Below are 10246 nucleotides of genomic sequence, written 5' to 3' on the forward strand. Positions count from 1 at the left end.
AAAATTACTTCTGATCTCAAAAAGATGTCATCTTTGGAAAATTTGAGCATTCGCTATATTGCCACCGAAAAGTTGCAAGTGTTTTCAGTTAGCGACTTGGTGAATTGCCGGATAAAATTAAACTCCGGTGATACCACTTGTAAATATTTCCACGTGCCTTTCTTCTTGAAACTGACTAGTCTGGGACATAGTACATGGTCAATAGATCTTCCTACCGACACATTTCGCGAGACCGAACTCCACTTTTCAATATCACACATAATTCTCCAATGGTCGCTACCTCGCTATGCGTAACATACGAGCATCTTGCCATAGAGAACATGCAACAGATGTAGATTCAAATCAGATCAGATGGCAAGATTAAAATCCCTTTTTCAAAAGACTTAACAACGATGATCGAACAGGCAGGAAAATAATATTCGCTTCTTTTTTTTTTTTTTTTTTGAAAATTTTGCACCAGGAAAAACTCAAAAGGACAAACCTAAGGCTTTTCATAGATTTTTCAAAGGTATCGAAATATACTATGCCAAAACCTAAAGCCCTATGACTTATCAAAAACTTCTCATCTACTTTTTTTTATGATCCTAAGAAAATTTGATTCGCAAAAAATCATACCAACATATCTGATGTACTCATTAAAAGATAACTTTGTCCTCAATTGAGGGATCATTTTTGTACAATTTAATGTGAATAGCACACAAATTGTATTGCACATTTATCTGCTAGATGTTGGGTACGTTGATTTGACATAATAAATTAGAGGCTGCTAGTTCTGACAGATTCAAACTTGTGAAAAAAATTCTAGAAAATATTTTTATTATCCAACATGGTTAACCTAAGAAACCACCAACTCCATGGATATATCCACACAACCTCTGTAAGTTTTTTATATGCATAGCTATGGGTATTTTGTTTAAATTTTCAAACTTAGTGCCATCGACTTAAGTAGTCCTTGATATGTTCTACTGATAAGTCAGTGAGTCACTAGTGATATGTAAAGACATGGAAACAAATAGATTCTTATTATAGGCTGGCGTATTTATTGCTTCTGGGCACTAACATACTGTAGATCTTTACTTTTGCATTAGAAACCTTGTGACTATTAAGCAGTACAAACTTAATAATTTTACTACCAGGATCAATGGGATCAAGAATGCTTTCGAGCACAGATCTAGGTCATTTCTTGATTTCCAACTCTTCATCTATTTTTTGTCAAATTTTCACATAACTCTTGTATCACTTCTAGTCCTCCAAGAAAATTCCTATTTACTTTGTATTCTTGTGCTGTAACTTTTTAAGCTAAGCCAAAGCTTTTTGATGTCTGGGTTTCAGGCTTCCATGCTTATCTATTTAGTGAGATACATTATATGATCTTTTTCCTGTTGACATGATGAATTTTGAAGAATGCACTAGTTTAGGTCTAGCCCTTTTTCGTACTTCATTCTTGCATTTGTAGAAATGTTTCTTTCATACTGTTACTTGAATTTGTAATAGTAGCTTGGATAGTTATGGACATTTTAATATGTAAAATATATACCCCCACTTGGGTCTACTCACCATGTCATCATTCTAGAAAGTTAATTTATAGCAAGGTAGTGCATAGTAACATTGTGAGGCCTTAGTTTTATTTGTTGTTTTAATATAGAACTGCAAATAGATAATAGCTTGGGAATAGTAAATAGTTTCTAGCTATTGTTTCCAAGTTCAATGACCCTTCTCATGTTTGTAGTTGTATCTAATTCCAAGCACTGCCCCATAAACAATGATGTAATTTCCACATTTGAGCGGTATCTGCCTTTTGTCATATGATAGTCATCCCCCAACATAATGGACACTTTATGCATGATTTCATTTGTGTTGAATTTCATTTTTTTCAATCTATTCTAGGAAACTTTCCCCAAAAATACAATCATTGCTTTTGTGGTCTGAAGAGAGAAATTTGCCAACACTGTCAGTGGAAAGGTGGTATTCACTAGCCACCTCCAACCATCCAAAAGCACCTTTGTGGTATCCCTTTTGAGATCACAATTTCTTCCACACAAGATATCTATCACTCTATAGGGGATAATGAGCAATGCATTTTTGAGTTTGTATTTGGCTTGTGTACTTGCCTATCTTCTCACCAATCCTTGGCATTGATTTTCCTTAGGTCCATGAAGGTCATTGCATGCATGCGATCCTTTGACTTGATGGCCACATTAGAAAGTTGGGTTGCATCCATGCTTCCCTCTTTTTTTACCATAATATTTTGAAACTTTAGAATGTTGCTAGTAGACTTGAGAGGATCTCCATCACTTTGTTAATTCTCTAGTAATACAATCTCCCCTAGGACAACATTTTTCATGATAAGAAAATGTCCTTCCAAATGCAATTTTACAATTGTGATTGACTTTGGTAACTAGACCCAAGCATAACCTTAGCTTCTACTATGTTATTGGCTCCAAGAATCGATTTTTGTGTATTCAAATCTGATGTATCTTCTTTCAAGCTTGCTATTCCTCATTGAATACTAGAGATTGTCAAAATCAAATGTGTTTAAGCTAGATTTGAGATTGTGTTGGATAATCTTGCCACACATCTCAGATTTAATTTTTGTGTTTTTTTGAAAATTATTTAGGATTGGGCAATAAAAACCCAATAATCTAAAAGAATGCTACAACAGTACATTACCAACCATCCAATATTATTATTAATTAAGTGTGAACATAGTCCCATCACAAATAAAGATACTAATAAAGATACTCATTGTATTCAGCTGATGTTTCCATCTCTACTGTCACCTATCATTATTTGCAGCAACTTACACATATTCATAAGGATCATATCACAAATCACACACATCGTGATTATAATGAGCACCTATCCCATATACAAAAACTTGCTCATACACATCATAGGTACACAAGTTAATTAGCTTTCCATACATCACATACATAGTAAGTAGCTCTAATATACATCACAAAGACTATAGTGACCTGCTCACATGTGAATCACAAGACATCATATATATAATCTAGAATCATTAGGTTCATGCAATAGTTAATGTTATTGGCATATCCATCATTTAAAACCTCTTTTATTGCCATAGTAATTGACTGTGAGTTTCATTGAAAAATTGTTGTTATTTGTCATATGGATACCAATTTTTTGGAGTTGGTGGGATTGTTTTAATCATGAATAGAATTTTTTGTGTGGGAAGAAAAGTGAAGAATGGAGTTCCTCTAAGAACTCTAGCAAGGTTGCATCAGTGGCAATAGGGATGCAATTTGGATGGGCTTTGTATCTCTCCTTACTGACACCATATGTGCAGGTTTTAGGTATTCCTCATACATGAGCTAGTTATATATGGTTGTTTGGCACTATTTCTGACATGTTTGTGCAACCAATAGTGGGGTATTATAGTGATAGATGTGAGTTCTCCCGAGGAAGAAGGAGGCCATTTATAGTTATGGGAGCATGCATTGTGGTAATGGCAGTTATGCTCATTGGATTTTCAGCAAATTTGGGACATATGTTTGGTGATTCAATCTCATACAGGCCAAGACCTATTACTATTTTTGTTTTGGGGTTTTTGCTCCTTGATCTTGCCAAAAATATGCTTCAAGGGCCTTGCAAGGCAATCCTCGCAGATTTATCAAGTATGTCATGCTTATATTGTTTTGTTATTTGTTGCAATGGTATCTAGAAAGTTTACGTTTAAGATGATGGTTAAGGACTTACTTACAGCCTTTTTGAGCTACATTTCTTTTTCCCCTCTCTTTTTTTCAATGTCATCTTGTAGTATTGTTCAAGGTAATGGTCAACTTGCAGACATTTTTCCTATGTTGGTGTTAGCTCCAATCCTACTTGAACATGACCATTTATAGAAAATTTCCAATAAAAAGTACCATGTATAAAACAACTCAAATGTTTAGAGAAAGAAACCTTTTTGATTAATGCAAAACTTTGACATTTCCCACCTCTCGAGGTTTTCAATCTTCAATGCCCAATGTTCAAGACTTTTCCATGAAGGGTTGTTTGGGTAAACCTCCTTAGCTTAGCCATGTAGAAAATAGACCTTGAAGGAAGTATATGTTTACAGAATGTCTCTGTTAAGATCAGCCATTACAGGATGGTGAGGTGATTAATTTTTAATCTACGGAGACTAATGTTTAGATTCATGAAACTATTAATGTATTAATCTGCAATCAACTATATTTATTCCCTTCGGAGAAAGTTTTACCTATGGGATATTTTTTATTTACCATTTACAAAGGGATGTACCAATTGTTTTTTCTTTCAAAAATTTCGTCAAGCAAAATATTTCGTTACCATAGCTCATCATAGGTCTTTGAAATTGTTTCCATACCACATTTAAAGAGGCTTTGGTTGAAGCCAATAATTTCCTATGGTTTATCATTAGATTTCATTAATGGTTATAAATTTTTAAAATTTAGCTCTTTATGGTTGTAATTTGAATAATTATGCTCATTAAAGGCTATATCCCATTATCTTATGTCAAGCATTTCTTATTAGGAGTGCATATTTCATCAAAGGCAGTGCTAGATAGGTTTGGATTTTTTATATTCTTGTGTGTACCCATTAAAGACTCCTCTACTACAATTGTAGTTTCTTTTCTCAATGGAGAGACTTGCCAAAAAGAACATCCATACTTGGTTTATATTTCATTGACTATATCCCAGAAAGGTCTGATTTCTTCGCATTCCTTGGAGAGGGACATTATCCATAGGGAATTTCACTCCAAGGAAAAAGTTGTTCATTTTCATGGGCTAAGTAGTGAAATTTTGAGGGAAGAATTCTAAATCTCCCTATCATTCAAGGACTCAATATAGTGTTTCCATGAGAAAATTTAGCTCTTCACAAATAGCCACAAGAAATTAAAACTAGGCAACCATAAATGAACTCTAGATTGTATTCTCTTGCTAAATGAAGGACTTTAATTTGATGAATGAAATATTTTACTAAATTCTAGTGCCTCTTGAAGCTCCACCCATATTTATTTCTAAATGCTTTTCCTCTAGCAAGAAAAAACCAGAGATGAACTAGGAATGCCAATGCCTTTTTCTCACTGTTTATGGTAGTAGGGAATGTGTTAGGATTTGCGAGTGGTTCTTACAATAAATGGTATAAAATTCTTTTGTTGACAAGAATAGAGGCCTGTGGTGTTAGTTGTGCTAATCTAAAGTCTGCATTTTTTATAGCAATAATCCTCTTAGTGGCTGCTACCATTCTCAGTGTAATAGCCACCCTTAAAAAAAGATGGTCAAAGGCTCAAGTAGAAGCAAAAGCGAAGGCAAAGGTAGTGGGAGGTAAAATTCATAATCCAGTTGATAAAAATGATAAAGATGATGAGGAGCAGGAGGCTGATGAAGCAACCTAGGAGACATTCATATGTGAGCTATTTAGTGCTTTTAGAGATCTCCCTTCTCCAATGTTGTATTTACTTATTGTAACTGCACTGACATGGCTTGCATAGTTCCCCTTCTTACTCTTTGATACAGATTGGATGGGTCAAGAAGTTTATAAGGGAAAGCCTTTTGGTCCTAAACCTCTTCCAATTTTATATGATGAAGGTGTTAGATTAGGATCATTTGGCCTAATGCTAAATTCAATAATGCTAGGAGCAACTTCTTTGATGATAGAAACTATGGCTTGCAGGATAGGCCCTAAATTATTGTGGGCAATCGCAAACTTCATTCTGTGCCTTTTGCTTGCATGTATTGTTATCATCACCAAACTTGCTGAAAATCATGAATCTGTACCTCCTCATAGTTTTGTTAAAATTGCAACTTTGGTTGTTTTTGCAGCCCTTCACTACTACATTTAACATCATTTTTTGACCAAAAATTTTGACCATCAACTAAATAAATTTAGGGTGGTTGACATGTAAAGGCAAAAATTTCATTTTTTTACATATAAGACCTATGTTCGTCAAAATTTCAACCAACATAGGGCTTATACATCTGCAAAGTTAAAAAAACATTTTCCCTTTTATGTCTTTCGCGCCCGATTTCATTTGACATTTTTGGAGCATTTTTGCATGGTTATCTCTACATTTTCGCATGGTTTTCTCTGAGCCCAGTTTCATTTCAAGTTTTCTCCACCCACTTGATTAATGACACCTGCTAGCCCTGGGAATAATATGAAAGGGGGCCCTACATTTGCATCAATATAGGGGGGTAGAATAGTAGTTTGAAACTCTCGATATATCTTTCTTTCATTCTTCCTGCTGTGCTCAACTTCAAAAGCTCTTCCATTCATGACCTCCAATCACACCTGCATCTCCGATGGTCGAGGAGAGGGATTTCTCTTCAAGCATATTTCCATAGGTACATGTGTATTTTTGTTGTAGGTTGTTATGATAATATTGAAGATGGAAGTGAATACTATTACTATCATTATTATTTTTTATTCCAAAGTTCAGCCATTGTTGTGTAATATAAATGGGAGAGTCTTTGCTCAAGTGTTTTTTCTTAGTGATGTTTTGATGATAAGTTTCAAAAAGAGTTTAGTTGCAAAAAGAATGTAATGTACTTGTTGTTTCATTTTATTGAAAGTGTGTAGATGCAGATTTATCATTTGGAATGTTGGTGTATTGTAACAACTATTATACTTTTTGTTATAGTAATGAAAGAAAAGAAAGGCAATGTATATGCAGAAGTTGTAGTTGTAAAAGCTTTGAAGAAATAATAATTACAATTTTTTTGTTTTATAAATATAGTTGTGTTGGTATCATATTTTTCTTGTATTTTTGTTTTAATAATACATAATTATATTGTATCATTTAGACAACAGTTTCATATTCAAAAAAAGAACAATAAAAAATTAAAAAAATTAGAGTTTGTTTCTCTCTTCAACTCTAGAACATTCAACTTAAACATCAACACATAAAGATAATAATTTGAAATCTAGTGTGTTTAGTGCTTGGAGTTTTACCCTCAATACCTAGGCCATGTGGGCTATAAAACATGATATTCATGTGATTCTATGTTAGATGATGATGATGATAATGAATAATCACCATCTACTACTAGCTCATGTAGTGATAAAAGGTCTTCAATGCACCTCTAACTACAAGTATGCCATGGAAAACTTGTGATGGAGATGACTCCTCAAACTAATAGACTATCATGGAAATTTTTTGATGAAGATGACACCTAAATTTACTAGACTATAATTGAATTGATGTACTTTGGATCCTTCATTGAAAGTCTCTGTCATTTTGTTAGAAGATGATTTATCTTCTAGTTCAACCAAAAGAATCTCTCTCCTATATTTCAACATTACATTTAATTGTTGCATTGCAATTAGGTCTTCCCTACAAGGGTTTCCATTTGGATGAATAACAAACTATCATGGAAAAATTGTGACAAAGATGCCACCTGCAACTATTAGACTATCATAGAAAAATTGTGATGAAGATGAGATTAAAAGCTATTGGACTATCATGTGTACAAGTCACAAAATGATTCCAACATATGAAATTAAGTGTACTACATAGGATAGTGATGACTGAATTTCCATGCCCTCTAAATTTGGTGGTTGCAACATTTATACCAATTTCATTTGTGGGATACACACTCTTGATAAGTTAGTTAGCCTTGTGACTAAGGTCAATGGGGAATGTTGACACTTGCAACCTGAGCATGAGTTTGAATTTGGTATTTCCTTGGGGATATTTACTTATTTTCCAAATTGAAGGTATCATCTCCATTTTGTCTATCATGATAAGTTGTCATAGGTTTTATGAGTGAATTTATTTTCTTATGTGTATTTCTTCTCATAGAATGAACTTAGCTGAATGAAGCTAAACATGTGAATGCTTTATGACTCGGTTCAAGAATATTGTGTATAGAGAGGCCTTGTACATTCTAGTATACTTTCTCCCTCATATAAGGTCACTTATGGATTCAGGAAATGCAAGATGCATTTTCAAAGGGTGTCTTTTGTTAGTTTTGAGACACCAATAATTATTGAAATAAATAATTTATCCACAAAAAGATATTACTTCAAAGTGTCATAATCTATGACTTTTATTGATAGGTTTAGACATCTCTCTCACAAGTAGATCATTGAAGCTAATTACAGATGATACCAATCCAGATAATACATGCTCAAAGGAATTTTCTACTATTAACATTAGGAGTGGATAAGAGTAGGTAGTTATTAAAACCATTTCAAATGATGTGGTGATGTATGAACTCCCATTAAATTTCTCACATAAGCATGATTAAGATGTTGAATTGAGATCTCTAATCAAACATGTTCATGGTAGTGAAGCTTGCAGCTCCAACAAGACTTGTCATATTGATAAATTAGGAGTACATCTAGAAAAACATCCTAGGTGGAAAGGGAGACATAATGAGAGTTAACCACAAGGGAATTTAATGGTGGATTCTACCAAACAAAGAGATCATGCTTATCATTTCCTCTAGCAATTCTTAGGTAAAACATCATTAAAATAATTGTTCCCTTTGACAGCATCAAAGAGTGTATATGTACAATATTTTTGAAGTTGTTTTGTGCTAAATGAACCTTTTGTGATCAAGTCTTGCAAATATCTTGTTTGGTACAACTGCAAATTTCTTACTGGCTTTGTACTAGTACCCAAGATTAACATTGGTGACATTAGTAGAATTCCAAGTTTTGCTCTTATATTCCTATTAATTGTACTTGATTTTTGAATATGTTAAAGAAGAAACAAATGCCAGTTATTTTATAGACTAGAATTGACCTTAATTGCTTGATGTATTTTTTAAATGTTGAGATGCATATACTAAGAATTTTTTGTTGCTGCAAGCCAAGCCACAGCTGACAAACAGGTCAAAGCTTCCAACTATTGTGGATCCCATGATTAAAGAGTTGTTGAACTAGAAATATCTTCAGCAAGTAAGTTGCATGTAAAATATTTCTTTTGAAGGGAATTGACATTATTTTTAAAAATACATTCAGTTTATACAATTTTACTCATGTTTTGGTGGATAAAAACTTAACGTTCTTCCACATTTCTTGCCTATTTTATTTCATATCTGAAATAAGACATAATCTTGCCATTTTCCAATAGCTAAATTTCTTTAACTGTGATGGGAATTTGGCATAAAATGTATTTTTAAGGTTAGATCGTCAGCTAGTTCTGGTTGATTGCCATTTGAAAATTAGAGGTGCCAATCCTTTCATTGAAGAGAAAATTTATAGTGCACTACATATCATCACACTTACCCAAAAAAGTTGAGCCAAACATTTGATTATCTAGATTGAAAGTCATTTTCCACTTCATAATCTTGGCAAGAAGAACACCATAAGCACTTGTGAACCAAGTATTTATGATGAAGCAAGAAGGAAAGAAAAATGAAAAAATGTGTTGAGTCAAGAGATTGACATTGGAAAGAAAGTCATTGATTATAAAAAGTATTAAGATCAAGTTTTAAAATAATGTTTTAATTGACAAGCACAAAGCAAGATTAGTAGCTAAAGAGCAACAAATTTTCCTTGTACATTCGTGCACTATCTCCATGATTTCATGTTTGGTCCTTAGCCTCTTTGCAATAACCACATGATTGATGATTGCCAAATAGTGCCAACATACTATGTGGAAAGGCCCTTTCTAGATCATATTTCAATGCAAAAATTTATCAAACGATGGCTCTTTGAGGGGACAATGATCATCTTCAACTGTGTGACTTTGGCTCATTGCTTCAAATTTCTTAGAGGATATAGAAACTTATTGACTATAAACAACAGGTATGGACGTAATGCATATTTCATGAGTTGTGGTTCATAAAAACCCATACTCATCAGCTTGAATTGTTTGTTTAATACCCAATGTATTGAGGTGATGCTTACAATTTGAATTCATAACAACTATTTCTCATCAACTTAAATTTTTTGTTTAGTACCCATTGCATTGACGTAACACTTACAAGGTTGAAGTATTGCAACTTCCTAGAAGGTCTGCCTAGTTAATTCCATGATGATCCAACTTTCCTTGATCATTGGGAGAATGATGCAGGAACATCAAGGTCAAGGTTGAAGGCATGAGAAGACATTAAGGTCTCAAGATAACCAACATGACCATGTTAGAATAGTTGATATAATAAGACCCTGTGAAAGTCCTTTTTGATATGTTTGTAATCATTTTAGTTACATTTGAAAACATTAATTAACAAAAACCATATGTGCAGATATAAACATTAATCACAATATGTCCAATTTATTTGTAGGTATATTTTCCTATGAAGAAAGACCA

The 10246-nt window shown here is 33.4% G+C and overlaps 1 pseudogene; it reads left to right on the forward strand.

Moving 5' to 3' along the window:
* The first annotated feature begins 3173 nt into the window (after positions 1-3173).
* On the forward strand, positions 3174-5827 carry LOC149542006 (sucrose transport protein SUC2 pseudogene; annotated as a pseudogene).
* The last annotated feature ends 4419 nt before the right edge of the window (positions 5828-10246 follow it).

The sequence above is a fragment of the Cupressus sempervirens genome, chromosome 8, assembly GCF_028749045.1.
Source record: "Cupressus sempervirens isolate cs-2001-9-10 chromosome 8, ASM2874904v1, whole genome shotgun sequence".
In the NCBI taxonomy this organism is placed as follows: Eukaryota; Viridiplantae; Streptophyta; class Pinopsida; order Cupressales; family Cupressaceae; genus Cupressus; species Cupressus sempervirens.